The sequence below is a fragment of the Erpetoichthys calabaricus genome, chromosome 8 (assembly GCF_900747795.2).
Source record: "Erpetoichthys calabaricus chromosome 8, fErpCal1.3, whole genome shotgun sequence".
NCBI classification, from domain to species: Eukaryota; Metazoa; Chordata; class Cladistia; order Polypteriformes; family Polypteridae; genus Erpetoichthys; species Erpetoichthys calabaricus.
In genome coordinates, this window is record NC_041401.2 from 71,678,299 (window position 1) to 71,695,946 (window position 17,648).

At 38.1% G+C, this 17,648-nt stretch overlaps 1 protein-coding gene across 2 annotated transcripts in view; it reads right to left on the reverse strand.

Annotated features, from left to right (window-relative positions):
• specc1 (sperm antigen with calponin homology and coiled-coil domains 1) overlaps positions 1 to 16,836 on the reverse strand; it is a 303,837-nt gene extending 287,001 nt beyond the window's left edge. Inside the window, exon 1 of one of the 2 annotated variants that reach the window (XM_051930901.1) lies at positions 16,761 to 16,836. The gene's annotated coding sequence lies outside the window, so the exon portion shown is untranslated. The remainder of the gene's footprint in view (positions 1 to 16,760) is intronic. The other variant, XM_051930903.1, reaches the window with a different exon arrangement.
• Positions 16,837 to 17,648: the final 812 nt, after the last annotated feature.

Consider the following 17,648-nt stretch of genomic DNA (forward strand, 5'->3'; position numbering starts at 1 on the left):
CATCAGAGAACCTGAAATTTCCAGGTAAACTACAAAAGACAGAAATCTCCAGTATCATAGGGTGACTCACCAGCTCACTTTTTACATAGAAGTAAAAAAAAAATAATAATAAAAGTGCATAAGCAACTGAGCATGTCATTATAGTACTTATCTGTTAGCTTGTGCTACTAAACTCCAGTACATGGGAAAGATAGTAGAAATACTATACATCTCTCTAATATAAAAGAAAATCTTGAGACAAGACTATTGCCAAGAGATTTTTTTCAAATCCCACCCTCGTCTCAACCATTTTAAACCACAGCCCTCTCACCTCTCATTTGTGTGAATGCTCTTGTCAGACACAGTTTCTGCTCTCTCAGCTCTTATAAATTTTTACGTTAATAAAAGAAGACTTATTATGTCCAAATCTTATTGAAGAATTTCATCCTGAAGGGTTATCAACAGAAGAAATGAGTACACAGGCAATCCTAGCAACGAGAAACGATGAAGTCAAATGAATTAATGCGAAAATTGTTGATCGGTTACACAGTAAATTGGTTAAATGTGTATCAATAGACTATGCTGAAAAAGTTGGTGGTGATGGTGCGGAAGATGAAAACATCAACTTACAATATCCCGTAGAATATCTACAACCGATAACACCGTCCGGTCTTTCACAGGCCAAATTACTGTTGAAAGAAGGATGTATCGTAATGTTATTGCGTAATTTATATATGAGTGATGGACTATGTAATTGCACAAGATTAGTTGTATTCAAAATTGGTCGAACAATTCTAGCATGTAAAATTTTAACAGGTGACAAGAAAGGTAATGTAGTACATATTCCACAGAAAACATTAGACACCAAAGGAGATCTTGATATGCCATTCATATTAAAATGTTTACAGTTTCCCGTTAGAATACCTTTTGCTATGATCATTAACAAATCACACGGACAAACATTCAAAAAAGTCGGTTTATTTATTAGAAAGAAAGAAACGATATTCACTCACGGGCAGTTATACGTTGTGTTGTCACAATGTAAGTCCAAACACGGAATCAAAATTCAATGCAATATTGAACAAAAGTTAATTCCAAATGTTGTTTTTGCTGAAGTTTTACAGTAAAAGTGTAAGTGTTAAAAAGTATTTGCGTGTTAATTTCAAAACCAAACAGAACAAAAATGTATAATGCAACTAATACCTCTAACACAACATAATTTTCTTTCAATTTATTACATTTTACTATTTTTTACTATGGTTAATTACTCTCTGTAATGTAAAATAGTTAGGTCTATTATGCATATGTAACAATTCCCATGAAAATAACAATCTGTTTAAAAATTGTACATCCGCTTCCTCATATGCAAGCAGCACAGCCATAAAGTGGCTAGCGCATAGTGCCCGCCTGGGGGTTGGCGAGCGAAGCAAGCATGGGACAGAGCCCCCTAGTTACACAAAAAGGGAAAAAATCAAAAGAAAAAGGTTTTAAATTTTAGATAAACTAACATTGAGAGTTGCTGAGAAAGCCTGTGACAGAAAGTTTCAGAATTATATTGCAGACAAATTGGACAATTTAATATTGTAAAAAAAATTAAATAACTCCAAGAAGAAAAACTTTCCAGTGCCAACGCTGCTTAAAGGGGAATTAAAAGGTAAACTTCAAAGAGAATGGATATAGAACAAGCAGGACTGGAAATACATCTGAGTTACACTTTAACTGAGACAAATTTTCCTTGATTAAAAGAACACAATAGCAGAAATACCACTCTCATACGTCTGTAATATGATATTAGGTATATTAGGTAGTGTTACTTCTAATAAACTGCATGTCTGCTGTAGCAGGAAACAACTTACATCACACATATACGTTAGGGCCAAAGGCTTGCAAAACACTCTAAAGTAAGCTTCTATGCAGCACTTTAAAAACACCTAGAACTCTTACAGTTTTTTTTTCCCTCAATCTCCTAATACAGCACTCTTCACATTTCTACATGAACAATGGTAATCTTTAATTAAAGGCTAGCTCTTCATACTGCATGGACTGTCCCAATACATATCTTATCTATCTATTGCTAAATCAGCAGTTCAGCAGTCCTATGTCATCGTGTTTTACTTCACTTTATATTAGCTTGAATTATTCATATAATAAATCAATGAACAAATTGTATATAAATAAAACATTTTGAAAAAAGTATTTTTGTGGTCAGCTAAATCATCATGGAGTTAAGTCCATACTCTAGGTTTGTTCTCCAAAATAAATCCCTTTTAAATTTAGATATTTGAGCATAAATAACATAGAAAGAAGTGTTGCTGGCTTAAATCATCTTAGATTCAGATGAGCTATGAAAAACTATTATTATTTTCTTGAGGAATGAAACCCTATAGCTTATTTACTTAAACTTCAACTGGAGAATGCAAAGAAAGTCATAACACTCAGAAAATGTATTAAATGCAATCTTATATAAATGTATATGTTATATCAGGCCTTCAAAATATAATTTCACCTTATGTTTCCAAGTTCATTTGATTTTCTTTTCATAGTGCAAATAAATGGACTCTAATCTGCCTTGTTGTAAATACAAGTATACATGTTTTGATGTGACTTACATATGACTAGTGCTCCACCATTGCTGCTTTTCAGGCTTTTGCCTATTGGTGATGAATTAGGTTCTGATTTGTTATGGTCAGTAACATATTAATTTTATGATGGTCCAGTTTGGCTCCACACTAACTTATTGCAACCAGAAGCTTCTTGAACCAGTAACCGTCAAGCTGGGCAAATGAGTACACATACATACAACAAGGGTTTGGTGCATAAATGTCTTTGCTTTTATTAAAAATCCAACAAATGAAAGTCCAAATAGTGCAGTGATTCAAACAGTCAATCAACATTCAAATAAATAATCCATTAAAATTCATGAGTTAAAATTCAGAGTTAAAAGCAGAGTAAAACAAACACAGTCACTGGGCCCTTATTGCTCCTTCTCTGATCCCTGACGAGCCCAGTACAACTTCCTCCCTATCTCCCTGGCTCACCCATAACTCACTCAGCCGGTGGAGACTCCAGCAGCTGCAGTTCTCACCACTGCCTCCTGTCTTGGCTGCCTACATTTGCAGATGCCAGACTGTTCAGGGGTCAGCTGTCTTCCCATCTTCCTTCTTGCTCCCCTGGCGTACCTTGGATACCTGGGGAGGATTCCAACATGGTCACACATGCTCCTCTGAACATAATCAGCTTGAACGATTCACCCCTAAAGCGTCAATCCTTCATTCCTCCGCGGGGCTAACAACCGCTTCACCTCTCACTCACTCGCAGGCTGCCATGTCCTGCTTCACCACAAAATACTTCACTCACGGCTCTCTGTTTCTCTCCATTTCTGTAATGCTTCCTGTTCTCCAGTTCTCTGTGTGCAATCAGTCAAGCATCCCAACCAACTCCAGAGCGAAGTGTGCTTGTGCACACCCACACCCGATTGGAGCCTGCACGCTCTGGTTTCTGATTATTTATTTAAAAACTGCACTTTGCCATGGACCTCTAATCACAAATTTGTTTTCACATTTGCCTCTGTTTCCAAGTGCTATTAATTTATTTGTTTAGATTTTAATTGTCACTTCTGTGACATCATTGTGTCACCATTTTGTATATCTGTTTTTTCATGGGCAATGTCATTTTGTGTTTGTAGAGTTTATGGGCACCACCATATACTATGGTTACTATGATGCTGCATAGCTGCTAGGCATACATTACACATGCCACATGACTTGAGACCCCATGTCAGTCAATAGTATATAAGGTGGCTACTTCAATTAAGCAAGTAACCAAACTTTAAGACTTCCTGAAGGAAAAAACCTACAAGAAAGTATTGCTTTAGCATCCCAAAAGAATTATTTAGGAACTATTTCAGGTTTTGATTTTTTGTTTGGCTTAGACTAAAGTTGTGTTTTGTTTTGGTTGGGTGTTTTTGTCAGAGATGTGACTAGGCCCTACATATTCACGTCTCAGGTAAGTCCTGACCTTCAAGTTTCAGGTCAAGTCTCAACTTATAAGGATTATATTCAGTCAAATCAAGTGGAGTCGATGGTTTTATTCAAGCAAGTCAAGTGATAGTTGAGAAGAGTTCATTAAAAAAAAAAGTGCTTACATTATCGCCACACTCCACAATTAATTTAACTATGATAATGTGTAACTTATACTAACATACCAGTAACAGTGACTGGTATGTAATTGTTTTACGTTTAAATTATTTGTATATATACTATCAAATATTCCAAAGTTTCGTAATAATGTGCAGTATGCCTAAAACACACAGTATTTAAATATATGAAAGGTATGTCACTGCAGAGCATGGATCCATCTATTTTTAAAAGCCTCTATACTCTGAGTAGGGTCACTGCTGCCTATCCCAGCAAGCACAGGGCATAAGGCAGGACCAATATTCTAGACAGGGCACCAGCCCATCGTAAGACAAAACACACACGCAAACACACTAAGGACAATGTAACATTGCAAATCCACTTAACCTACATGTCTTTGGACTATAGAAGGAATCCAGAGCACCCAAAAGGAACCTATGCAAACACAGGGAGAACATGCAAACTCTATGCAGGGAGGACCCAGGACATAAACTGTGCCACCATGTTTTATTTTGCATATTTATTAATTAACTAAATATTTCAACAATCCCCGATCATTTACAATAATTTGCACCTGCAGAAAATGAAGTTTTATCATCTATATGTGAACAAAGTAGCTGCATTAATACCCCTACATGACTAAACACCTGCTCAACAGGGTAACTAGATGAAGGTACTGCCAATAGCACTGCCATTTTTCAGCTCCTTTTTTTTTTTTTTTTTGCTTTTAACAGTAGTATGCAAAAAGCTTTTACTAACCCTGGGTCCTGTTCTTCATTTAGCCACGATCATCTCAAGTAAACTAAAGTATATAGACATGCTGAAGGTAGTTATGAAAGATAAATGCATCTCAAAAATGTAATATCACCCTACTGTAGATTTTACTGTATACCTTTGCCAGTGTTTAGCTTGAGAAATGTCTATTTTTAGTAGGCATTATTTTCTTATCTCTTATGAAACAAAGTTATCACGTGCAAGAAGCCAATGAATAAAGAGTTAAAACAATCTTAACTCTGATATCTCACCAATTTTTCATCCAGTTCTCTCTGCTTCGTCCCTATTTTTCCACTGCAATCCCTCCCATTGTGTCCCTTCACCTTCATCTCCATGTCCCTATCTCTCACCAATTTCTCTTCTCTAGTCTCCTCTGCTCTGCAGTCTCCTCTTAGCACTTATCCTCTCTTGACATCAATGCTGCCACTGACACTCTATGCTCAACTCTGTCCTCTTGCCTTGATACTGTCTGTCCTCTCTCCACTAGGCTAGCATGTGAAAGCCACTCCTGCCCATGCCTTTCTGAAGCTCAATGCAGTTTATAGACAGGGTTTAAGACAGATGAGGAAGTAAAGGAAATAAAGGAAGTCAAAGGTAAAGGCTTATCTGGATAAGTACCAATCTCTCCTATCCTCTTTCTCTCCTGTTGCTACCAATAATAAGGTACGTTTCTTTAAAAATAGGATTAGCAACACTTTTGCTATTCGCCACTTATTCTCCACTTTCACCCCTCTCCTCAACTCTCTGTCTCCTCCACCTTCAACCTCCTTAACTGCTGATAACTTTGTTCAGGAAAGGGTGAATGTGTTCAGTAGTCAATTCTCATTACCACCTCCATCCAGTATGCTACCTCCTGAACACATCACAATTTTCTTTACATCACTGATGATTCCAACCTCCTCTCTAGTCGCTCTTCTGTCTTTGACACGATCACCCACCAAATCCATCATGCCACCCTTAGGACTGCCCTCAGGTGGCTTGAGTCCTACCTCTTGGACAGATCCTACCATGTGTCCTGGTGTGGATAGATGTCAAAGCTGCACCAGGCAAGCATGGGGGTGCCCCAAGGATCAGTACTGGGCCCTCTTCTCATTTCTTTATACACATCTTGACTAGGTTGCATCATCAAGTCCCATGATTTTTCCTATCAATGCTATAATTGCTAGAATCTCTGCAAGTCTCACTGATATTGCAAACTGGATGAAGGCACACCATTTTTAGCTTAACCTACTCAAACATACAATTTTCACATTGACAAAATGGGTAGTTGAAAGTCTAGACATAAATCTTATATTTAACAGGGTTACAGGGTTGAGACTGTGAAAATGTTACAAAAGTTCCCCAGACAACAAAACATATTAACAGTATCAGACATGAAAGGACTTCCTTAGAAAGAATTTGAAGCATTCACCTCTCTATTATAATAAAAATGTTGGAAGGCTTGGAAGGAGACGATACGTGATTTTCTCGGAGACACTTTAACGTCCCACAAGACAAGGCAGTGAGACAAAAGGACAGCTGCTGTACAGGCTTTTAAATAATCGATGCTCAGCGCGACAAGCAGAACACGCAGCTTGACAGCAGCAAGCCAGCAGTTGATCCAACCACATCTCCTTAGCATGCATTCAGCCCTCCCCCTTCACAACGCTAGTGGCAGAGACGTGAAGTAGCTGGCGCGTAGCACACCCTGGGTTTGAGGAAGGGGGTGGGCAAGCGAAGCGAGCAGGGAGCAAACTACTTCAATTAAAAAAAAGTCCCAAAATAAACATTTAATGTTAGTTTCATTTTTGAAAGAAAGGAAAGGAAATGTTTCTTAGCCTTAAAAACCTATTTGAGGTTATAAACCTAAAGTGCAAAAAACAGTATTTCTGTCTCTTGTTACTTACTTTGAATACCATATGTAGTATGTGTAACTCAGAATAAACAATTACATGCTACTAGAAAAACATCCAACAGGAAAATAAACTACGATTCATCTATTCATTTTCTGAACAAGAAAACACTGACGTCAGTTACCTCTTCCAGTTAAGCTAATAAACTTTCTCACTCCAGCCACTTATTCAAAGCTCTTTCTCTCAGCAACAAGGCTTATTTGCCTTCCTGACCCTACAATTAGTAAACATAAGTATTTTAAAATGTTCTTGATATAGCTAATGCTACGGTATCTATTCAGTTCTTCCAAGAAGATAATATGGATCATTTCATAGTCTTATAAAGACAGATTCATTTACTCTGCTATTCAGAATCGGACATGTTAATTGCTGTTTTCACTGTAACTCCAAAAATGTGAGAAAACAGTTAGCACTAGACTTTTACTTCCTGCCTCATTTTCCCTCTTCTTCCTATTTACTATCCTTTACAGAAAAAGTGACTTACTGATGAACAAAATTTGATATTGATAATGCACTATTTAAGACTGATTTACAGCTCCAGAGCAGTGTTTCTTAAAGTATGGGTTGCAACTAGGGATGTTCCAACCAGATTTTTAAGGCCAATAACGATTTACTGATTTCATGTTACTTGATCGGACAATTCTGATACCGATTCGATTTTTTTTTTCTTTATCCCTTTAAAAAACTTTTTACACTCTTGCATAACTAGACAAATACAAGTCTTATGTCCTATATTAAAATGTATTTTTATAATTGAACTATAGACCACAGGTGTTGACTGTTTATTTTTTTATTAACAAAATGAAATTCTGTAGGCTTATTGTTCAGTGACTATAAAATACTAAAATAAATTTCCTTAAAATACATACGTTAATAAAATATATACATGGCATACACAAATGGCTGGCATTTAACCAGAAGTGTCTCCATCTTGGATAGTCTGATCTAAGATTTGCTTCCACAGTGCTGTATCTTTTTTTTTTTTTTTTTGCTAAAAAGCTGTATTATAATATATGGGTTTGTGGGGTCACCCCAACTGTTGCAACAGCTTTCCAAGCCATGGCAGTGGAGTTACAGGCAGCTGGAAGAACAATGGACTCAGCTTGCCGAGGCAGGGTTGCATGACCAGGTATGTGAGGCCATCCAGTGGAAACAGCAGATATTGTTGCCTTTACATCCTGGAAATGAGCAGAATGGGTACACACACTGGCATCATTCCTGAGAGGTCCGGCTCAGCTGGCTTATTATGACCTCCGGACTATACCCAACTTAAGACAGAGGTGCTGCTAGGGTATAGGATAAGTCTGAATCAGCAGGTAAGGGTGTGTAGGGAATGGAAATTTGACCCAGAGTGGCCAGCCCGCTCCCAGGCTTTTGATTTATGAGGCAGTGCTAGGCGTTGGTTAAAACCAGGAGAAAACAATGCCAAGAAAGACAAGTCAAGAAATATCAGAATAGAGAGTAGTAGCTTAACAGGCCTCACCTAAACAAGTCTTTATTTTTCTACTGACATGATTTAAAGTTTGTACATGATATATACTGAAGAAGGCTCCTCAGCACCCGGATGTGCACATTTATTTAGTCAGCCAAGCCTTTCTTCTGATGTTTGTAAAAACACCCTAATGCTGAAGCCTAACATGTTTGATTTAAACATACTAAAAGATTTTTATAAAATTAAATAAAAATTAGACCTTGAAAATACTGAGACTGAGGTTTCCCCTCAGCATAAACAGCATATTAATTAAAGAACAAGACAATCTATCCTTATAAACGCTACATGTTTAAGTAAAGTAAATGTGTAAACATCCTTGATAAAGATGTCTGTAAGCAGTTCTCTTGCTTTTACATACACTTTGATTTTTCTCTGAATGCAAGAATGAGGTTCTGCCACCAAGCCTAATGACAAGAAGCAATGGACTGAATGGGCAGCCGTGTAGTTTACAGGCCATTGCTTTAGCTTATAGTCCATACTATCCAGTAGCTGAATGCTAACAAAATGAATCTTCATTTTGGGCTTTATCTTTGTAATAAATAATGTAGTGCACATTCTTATTTTGTTGCTTTAAATTACATTCCTGTGTATTTTGTAAAGAAGCATATAATGGTGTCTTCTGTGAAGATAAGCAGAGAAAATTGAGAGCAGAAATGGGTAAAGGTATATGAAGATTGGACACCATGTGAATGGCTTTTTAGTGCAATAGCAGAGAGAAAGTCACTGCATATTTTGCTAATTATTTGAACATTAAAATATTAGAGCAATTATTATAACAACAGACCACTCAGCCTAATGAGCTCATCAATTCTATTTACCCAAGTTCTCCAAAGTAACATAGCATCAAGTTTTCAAAGTCCTTAAATGACCACTTTCTACAACATTACTGTTATGGCATGCTGGCTTTCTTTTTTTTTTCTTTTTTTTTAACTCTCTTTAGTTGTTTATTCACTTTTTCCTTCCCAATTTATTGCTGAATCTTGCCATGTCTGTTAAAATTAGGAAAGACTATATTTCATCTTTAGGCCTTGAGTCACTTAATCTGCATTCCTCACTGCTGGTAGAACAGCTTCTTGGTAATTTATTCCATATATCTACACACCCCATACCAAACTAAACAAACCCTTTTTTTCTAGGTAGGACAACATATACAGTATTATACTACTGTGAGTCAGGGAACATAGCTGGATGAGGCAAAATAGACATTATCACCTGCAAAGGCTAAGAAGAAACCATTAGGTTTCAAAACTGGATACCCTCTAAACCCCAGCTGTGCTTTGACATTCTATCCATGAAAATAACAAACAGAAGAGAAGACCAGATGCAATCTTGACAGAGTCTTGTGCCTACTGAAACAAATTTAACTATATCAAGAATACAAAAGCATCTTTCATTTTGCAAATACAGGAACTAAATGACATGCAAAAACAATGCTAATACTCCATAGTCTTACTAATCCTTCCACAAAATGTCAAAGACCCGAGTTCACTGACCTTTTTTAATTCTGTAAATCATATGGAGACAAGAGTTGCAGATTACCACGATCCCCTCAAATATACTACAGCCTAAACCTACTTGGTTTTTGAAACTTCTCAATAAAGGTTGGAGACCATCCTGCTAAAATTACAGGGATGGCATCACCACTAGTGTTCACCAATAGGCTCAGGGGTTCCCAGCAAAAAACACATTTTGACTATAGTTGATGTATTCAGCCTCCAAATTCCTGAATAGTCCCTAAGATGCAGACAATGACCTTCCACAGGAGAGAGTTGAGATTGTCCAAAACAGAGACATCTGCTAGTCAATCTAAGGACATTCTAATTATCATATGTGTCTTCCATGTTAGTCCAGTACATGCTCAATCTGTCTAAGCCAGCACACCATCAGGTGGTGATTGATTCACTGTCCAGGGTCCCCATTTACCCAAATGTACAGAATATACAGCCTCAGATAAAACAATTATCATTGATATCTGACCCAAGGTATTGTGGTAGCAAGTACATTTATATAAAAATATATTATTTGTTAAGAACAATCCACGACAAGTACTAATTTCCAGTAATGACTTACCTCATAGATTTAGATCAGATAAACAAATCCTCCCAGCCAAATCCCTCAAGATATCTCTCTGATTCCCCACGAGAGCAGTGAAGTTTCCCAACACTTCTACAATATCAGTAATCGGTACCCTTTAAATTATGCAATAAATCACCTCTTAAAAAGTTCAGTAATAGGATTTTGACCTCAGTAGTGTTGGATTGAATTGACACTAAAATTTTAACTTTGAAACCAATACTGGTTTTGCACCTCAGTAAAAGCACCAAAACAATACCCAGATGCTTTGTTCCTCCACAGAGTGGAGTTATAAGGTGCCCTTTTGTGATTTGAGCATGAAGATGTACATAATGTATAAATGAAGAGTGTGCAGTGGTGTTGGGAGGGAATAGGGGACCCTTGGAGAGCCAGTCAAGCCGGTGTATGCCTGCACACCACAAATTAATCCCAGTACCAAAGAAACATAAACATGGTATATTATTGTTTTAAAAATTATATATTTGAATACTTTTTAGCGCCAGTATACTGTGCAGCGCTAGGCCACAAAACAATGAAGGCCTTTTATGTGTTAGTGATCTGGAGAACTATGTTGTTCAGAGCCCTTACATTCTTGGTAGCATTACCTATGGCAAATGGGTCTAAGGCGAGAGGCCAGACAAAGAATAATCCAAAAGTAGAACTTGCATTCTGATTCTCAATAAATCAACTTGAACTTTGCAAGGGTTATTGGATAATACTTATACGTGATGTCTTGGTGATCTAAGTATTATGGATGGTCACAGCCCAAAGAAGTCATGTGATCTTCTATGCAGGCTCACCACCTGATAGGTGATAGAACATAAGAAATGTGAAAACTAGAGGAGATTATTCAGTCCCTTAAGCTCATTTCTTTAGCTAATAACTAAGCTGTCCAGATATTTCATCCAGATACTTCTTAAAAGATGTCAAGATGTACTCTTCATCTACATATCTTGGTAGTTTGTTCCATATTCCCACAACTTGCTGCAAAAAGAAGTGCTTTTCAGCATCAGTCCTAAATGCGCTGTCCCTTAATTTCCTTTAGTGTCCTCAAATACGTGATCCACCATTAAGTTCAAATAATTCTGCTGGATCTACTTTATCAATGGTGTGATGGACGGCCGGGGATCCTGCCCGGACGGGACACCCTTTCCAAGAGAAGACCAGGGGAATGGGCATACTGCCAGGAGTACCTCCCCGGGACACGAGAGGGCAGCCCCCTTGGTTTACATCGGGGCCATGGAATTGGAGCTTAGAAGCTCAACACGGTGGGGGTCCGTGGCCACCGCCAAGGGGCACCTGTACAGGTCCAGAGTCTGAACATGCAGCACTTCTGTTTCACCCGGAAGTGCTGCCAGATGTTAATCAAGGGACACCTAGAGCACTTCCGGACGCACTGTATAGGAGGCCGCCTCACTCCATTCCTGGGCAAGTGTCGGGAGGAGGACGAAGCTTGGAAAGAAAAGAGTAGAGGAGAGTCGAGAAGAGAAGGACTGAGTACTGTTTTGGAGCACTGTGTTGTGTGCAGGACATTAGTTTAATAAAAACGTGCGTGTTTTGGACATACAGTGTCTGTCTGTCTGTGCCCAGGGCCTGGCCTTCTACAATGGATTAGGTCCTCATGTAGCCTCCTCTGCTGAATACTAAAGAAGTTTAATTCTCTGAATCTTTCAAAGTACCACATGCCCTTAAGTTCTGAGATTTACAGTACCTGGCTGCTCTCCTCTGCATAGAGTCAAGTGTTGCAATGTATTTCTTGTAGTGTGGTAACCAGCACTGCACACTGTACTCCAGATATGATCTCACGCATGATATAGTCTAAGCATCCCTCATTTCATACTCGAGAGAGAGGTTTGCTGAGGCATCAATAGGATGAAAGCATCAGTAAAAAAATACCCACACATAGCCAAAGATGGGAATAGAAACATCAGGAACAAATCAGTTTGTTTTTATTATATATATTATTCTATATTATATATATTTTATTATATATACACACACACACACAAAGATATAAAGATACCTACACTCTAAACACCAACACACCACTATAACCACAGCCCACTTTACTCATACATAAATATAGTGTAGTCTTGTTCCATCCTCCAAAGACACTGACCAGTTTCTTAGTATATCTAAATAATTCTAAATTGATGTAACTGTTTGTGCATTTGGAAATATGCACCGAGAGACTAAGCCAGATATGGTCCAGCTGTTTACCTATAATTCAACACTGTCTGTGGGTGTGGATAGACAAGCTCACGAATTAGTGCAGATATACTTAATCCCTACTTTTTTAACCTTTGCTATTAATGGTTTTGAACATTATTGGAGTGGCAATTAGAACTGTATAAGTCAAAAACAGAATATTAACATAGCACTTTGTACATATGATACACAAGTTGAGCCTATTTAGATGCACTGGCTTTTTTTCAAATGAAAATTCTGGAGAGGTGCCACATAAACCTGGGAGAGAAAGATACTGTCAGAAAGGACGGAGCCAACATGAGAACTTGTATAGACTGTATGTGTGTGTGTGTGTATGTATATGAGTAGGAGAAAGATGATCAACCACTTATCACTCATGCGCGCATGGGTGACAGATAGAGGGCTTAAATAATAGTTATACATGCCAGACCAGGGGGTGGCGAGCTGCACTAACTTTCTCTCTTTGTCCTCTGTAGTCTATCCTTGGGAAATCCCACTAGGTACCGGCGCCATTGATGATGTCACGTCCGGTCTCGACAACATCATTTCCGGTTCTGGGCCAGATGACGTCAATTCCAGTCACGGCCTTTAAAGTCTCCATTTTACCAAACTCAAATCATTTCTGTTTTGGACATTGTACCACTCACAACTTGAGAAAAAATACCCATTTTGCAACCAGGGATATTATACGGGTGGCTGCGCCAAACCTTTGATGTTTCCTGTGTCTTATTGTCACACACTTCAACAATAGAACTCTCAAAACCTACTCTTTTTCTTAAATGCATTGGCTCTTGGAGTTAAAAGAAAGTGAATGCAGTAGGTATTGCCTCTGATCCAAAGTGAGAGGCGAGAGCCAGCCAACGGAGTAAATGGGCAAGCAGTGGATGCAGCTGAGAAAAAAGAATTGGAGCATCATGGAAAATGTTATGGATGATCAGAGCATTCCCCGTGTCACTCGAGTGTGACTGAGGAAAGAGATGGCCTCCATTAAATTTAAATTGCTCATGAGGAAGAAGGGGAGAGAAATTGCATTTTACAGCAATTATAAAATGGCAGTCAAATAAAGCAATAAAAAATGAAAATCTGTCAACATACTGTATCATTTTTTTCAGTAGAACCTACCAAATGACAGCACTGAAACATATCCCAATATCAACATCAAAAAATAAAATTAAACAACGTCCCAATTTTTTCAATGGGCAAAGTACTAAATTATATTGTATATAATTAATCAATATGATTCATGATAATAATGACAACCACTCCAAAACAACAAAGTGTGAAAGTTCACACACCCTTTAAGTTGCATTATAAAAAATAAATTAATGGGTTGCCTAAAAAAACACTAGCCTTTAAGTACCAAATCAGAACTGAAAAGGTTAGGCTGCACATTTGCACACATAAGCAGAGGTATGGACAAGAACACTGCAGGATCGAAGAAATGCCCTACACCATGAAGGTGGAAGTAGGCTAGAAGTCACAAAGAAAAATTCCCAAACTCCAAAAAGAAATATTTTTATAGATAAGAAATTGGAATATCAGAGAAAACTGTGAAAATGTGATGACCAAGTTGAGTTTGCTATAAACATTTTTAACAATATGTTACATTTTTGAGGCACGTTTACTACTTATTTAATTTCTTCAAAATAGCATCCTCAGCTGGCTGAGGAGGGGGGCCAGTGGTCCACCTGCTCTTAACGCAGAGACACTACTGTTTAGAAGTATTCATTTGCACTAAAATATGTTTACAATTGAGCTGCATTTCATTATATATTTAAAACAAAAATTATTTACACATATTTTGCTGTAAACAATGTATTCAATTTATCATTCGTGAGTAAAAACAGAAACATCTCCTCACCTCTAGACAAGGTAGAAATGAAATGAAGGAGATGTTATTTTTCCTCTTGTGATTACATGGCTACCAGAAACCACTCATCAAAACCTACAATTCTTATGACAGAAGAATAACTCACTTTCATTGTTTTAAATTACTCTACCATGAAATGTCTGATCCAAAACATCATTATTTATTTGAAATGTAGTGTAACAGAAATTAGATTTATCTGTAGGAATGAAGACAGAAGTATTTTATGATGGGCTTCTTAAGGAACAAACATACTTTCTTCTGTACCTTTAAATGCCATTCATTAAGTGGGAACATTCAATAGCCTTAGTTCTATATTTTTTTTTTGTAAATTTAAGTTTTATTTACACATTAATAAAAACAATCCACAACAATTTCATTACACCATACAACAAAAACTGTATTGTTAATTTACAGTCATGTTAAGAAACAGTCATTTTCCCATTTTCATCTCTTAACCAAAGACCATCAACCCTCTAAAACAATGGACTAAATAAATATTCATATTACACATTTTGGATTTAAAGTCATTTCCTAGTAAAGCCCTATTTCCCATTACCCAATATCGACAAGCTCTTCCATTTCTCCTTAACTGCTGTGAAAAAACACTTCTCAATCCATCCATCCATCCATCCATTATCCAACCTGCTATATCCTAACTACAGGGTCACGGGGGGTCTGCTGGAGGCAATCCCGGCCAACACAGGACACAAGGCAGGAAACAAATCTCGGGCAGGGCGCCAGCCCACCGCAGACACTTCTCAATATCATTCTTAATTTCCCTTACTAGCTCCTTTTCCATTTTTTTTCTCCACTGCACATTTCTGGGCACACCACTCTTTATCAGCATACACCTGGCATCCCATTTGCCAGGCTAACAATAAGCCATATCAAAAAAGCTTCCCTTGAACTTCTGCCATTTCCAGCTAGACCATCTCTTTTCAAAATTAAACCATACTACAAAACAACCAAATCTTTTGCCGTCATCGATAATCCTTCTGCATTCATCCACACTCCTGGTGTCCAAACTGCACTCCCAAAACATGTGTTTGATTGTCTCCACCTGGGCACAGTCTGGTCTTGGAAATGTCCTTGTCTGTGTCAAATCTTTCCCACACCATCATCCATTAATTAGTGCATGTGTTATGCTTAATAGCGAACAAAATTACTCTTCAGGACCATGCATCCAAAAGGATTCATTATGGGGTGCAGGATCTGTGGGGTGGTCTAATTTCGCTCCTGTCAATTAATCCATGATCATTATGTGGGAAAAGGGAGCTTACAAAATGCAGAGCCTGAACAATGTGAAAAGCTGAAGATGTAGGTAAAGAAGTTCCTTCTTTCTTTCTTTGCAATGTTCTTCTTCTTAAAAAAAAAGTGTGTTACAATATTGCTATACTGGAAGAGACCAGCACTCTTTTAGAATGTTGCAACTTCTTATGGTTTAACGAGGTGATGTGAAAACAGAGAAGAAATGTCATTATGGAAAATCTTGTGCAAATCCAGGCATGATCTTTCAAACATTTACATTTATCACATCACTAATTCGATAGATAGATAGATAGATAGATAGATAGATAGATAGATAGATAGATAGATAGATAGATAGATAGATAGCCCTAGTCCCTTGCAGAACTGTCTGCTGCCACATAAACGGAAAATTATTGAGGGCTCTTACGAAGGCCGTCAATCTTCATCTGCCAGTGGGTGGCATTCTGAGGCACCTATTCTTGTGTATCCATTTAGTACACGAAACAGTAAACGATTATGTTTATGATCGCTGCCAGTTCGAATAAACACGGTTCCGTGTTCTATCATGGTCTTTTCCACGATTCTTGGCACTATGCAGTTGCGAGATGTTGTCGTCAGGCAACAAGTCGTCGATTCCAGTACACGAAGCCTAGGAGGTGGAAACTGTTCGACGTACTTCAGCATGTCAAAAATTTCCATTCTGACAAACTGTTAAAATATTTTAGGATGACAAGATGCACGTTAATCTTTAACATATATTTGACGCCACAGTGCCATATGCTGAGAGATACCGCAGTTGCACTGACAGAACAGCTGGGCAACACGTCGTCGAACAGCTGTTCTGGTATTTGTTTTGCAGAAAATTAGCAACTCTTTGCCTGTGGCGTGAAGTCTAAAAGCTGTTTAGAAATACATTACACCAAGCTAATGTAATTTAATAAATCACGTGACAAAATTATAATTACACCTGTTTTCTTGTCAATAAGCAGCAGGCCAATCCATGAATGGCAAATTACCAGAACAGATATATTATTATTTTTACAATAACCAGCACTAAATAATACGATAAAAAAGTGCAAATAACTCACCTGCCCGGCGGCTGGAAGGTTGGCAGACTTGTAGCTAGCTGCACGTTCTCTACTCTGCTTTCAAACCCGCCACCAGAGGGGTGCATGCGGCGCTACTGCGGTTACCGCAGGGTACACTGGAACTTGAAGTTCTTTCAACGAGGACATTTCGAAAGCTTCGTTAACAATATAAACTACATCCTCCATGATGCCTAGCGAAACTAAGCGGCGTTACTCCTCTACATATTATTAATTTCGGCAAGTGCCCGCCTCCTTACTTTTGACAGGAAAGCATCAGGCTGATGTGTCTCCTCGGCTATACTTAAATTAACGACAGCCTGGAGTTGTGACGCTGCAAGACATTTTTAGACTACTCAGGAATACGCTAAGACGCAGTTTTCAGTTATTTTTGTTCATATTGCGCTTATGCGAAAGTACTGACACGGAGCACAGGTTCCCTCTGGTGGCGTTTCCTCTCACTAAAATATTCATGCGAAAATCTTTCTCAATATTGTTACCACGTTTAGTCAACTCTTTTTAACCTTCTCAATCCACTAACGTTATAAGTAAACAGCTGTTCCCTGCGCGTGTTGGGATGCCACTAGCTGCGGGGCTCCAAGGTACTGCTTATGCCTGGAAGAATGGAGTGCACGGAAGAATAAGTGCAGGATTTAATACATATGCGTCCCATAACGGCGGTGAGGTAAACAACGTAATATTTCACATTAATGTGGCACAGGGACAGGGCCCGATAGTAATTAGATTAAAAGTAATTCTTGTTTGTTTCACGTTGTGAATAGTTTAATTCAGTGGTTCCCAAACTGAATCCTGGGGACCCACTGCGGCTACAGGTTTTTCTTCCAACCAGATTGACAGTCAGTGATAATAATAGATAACAACTGATCTCAT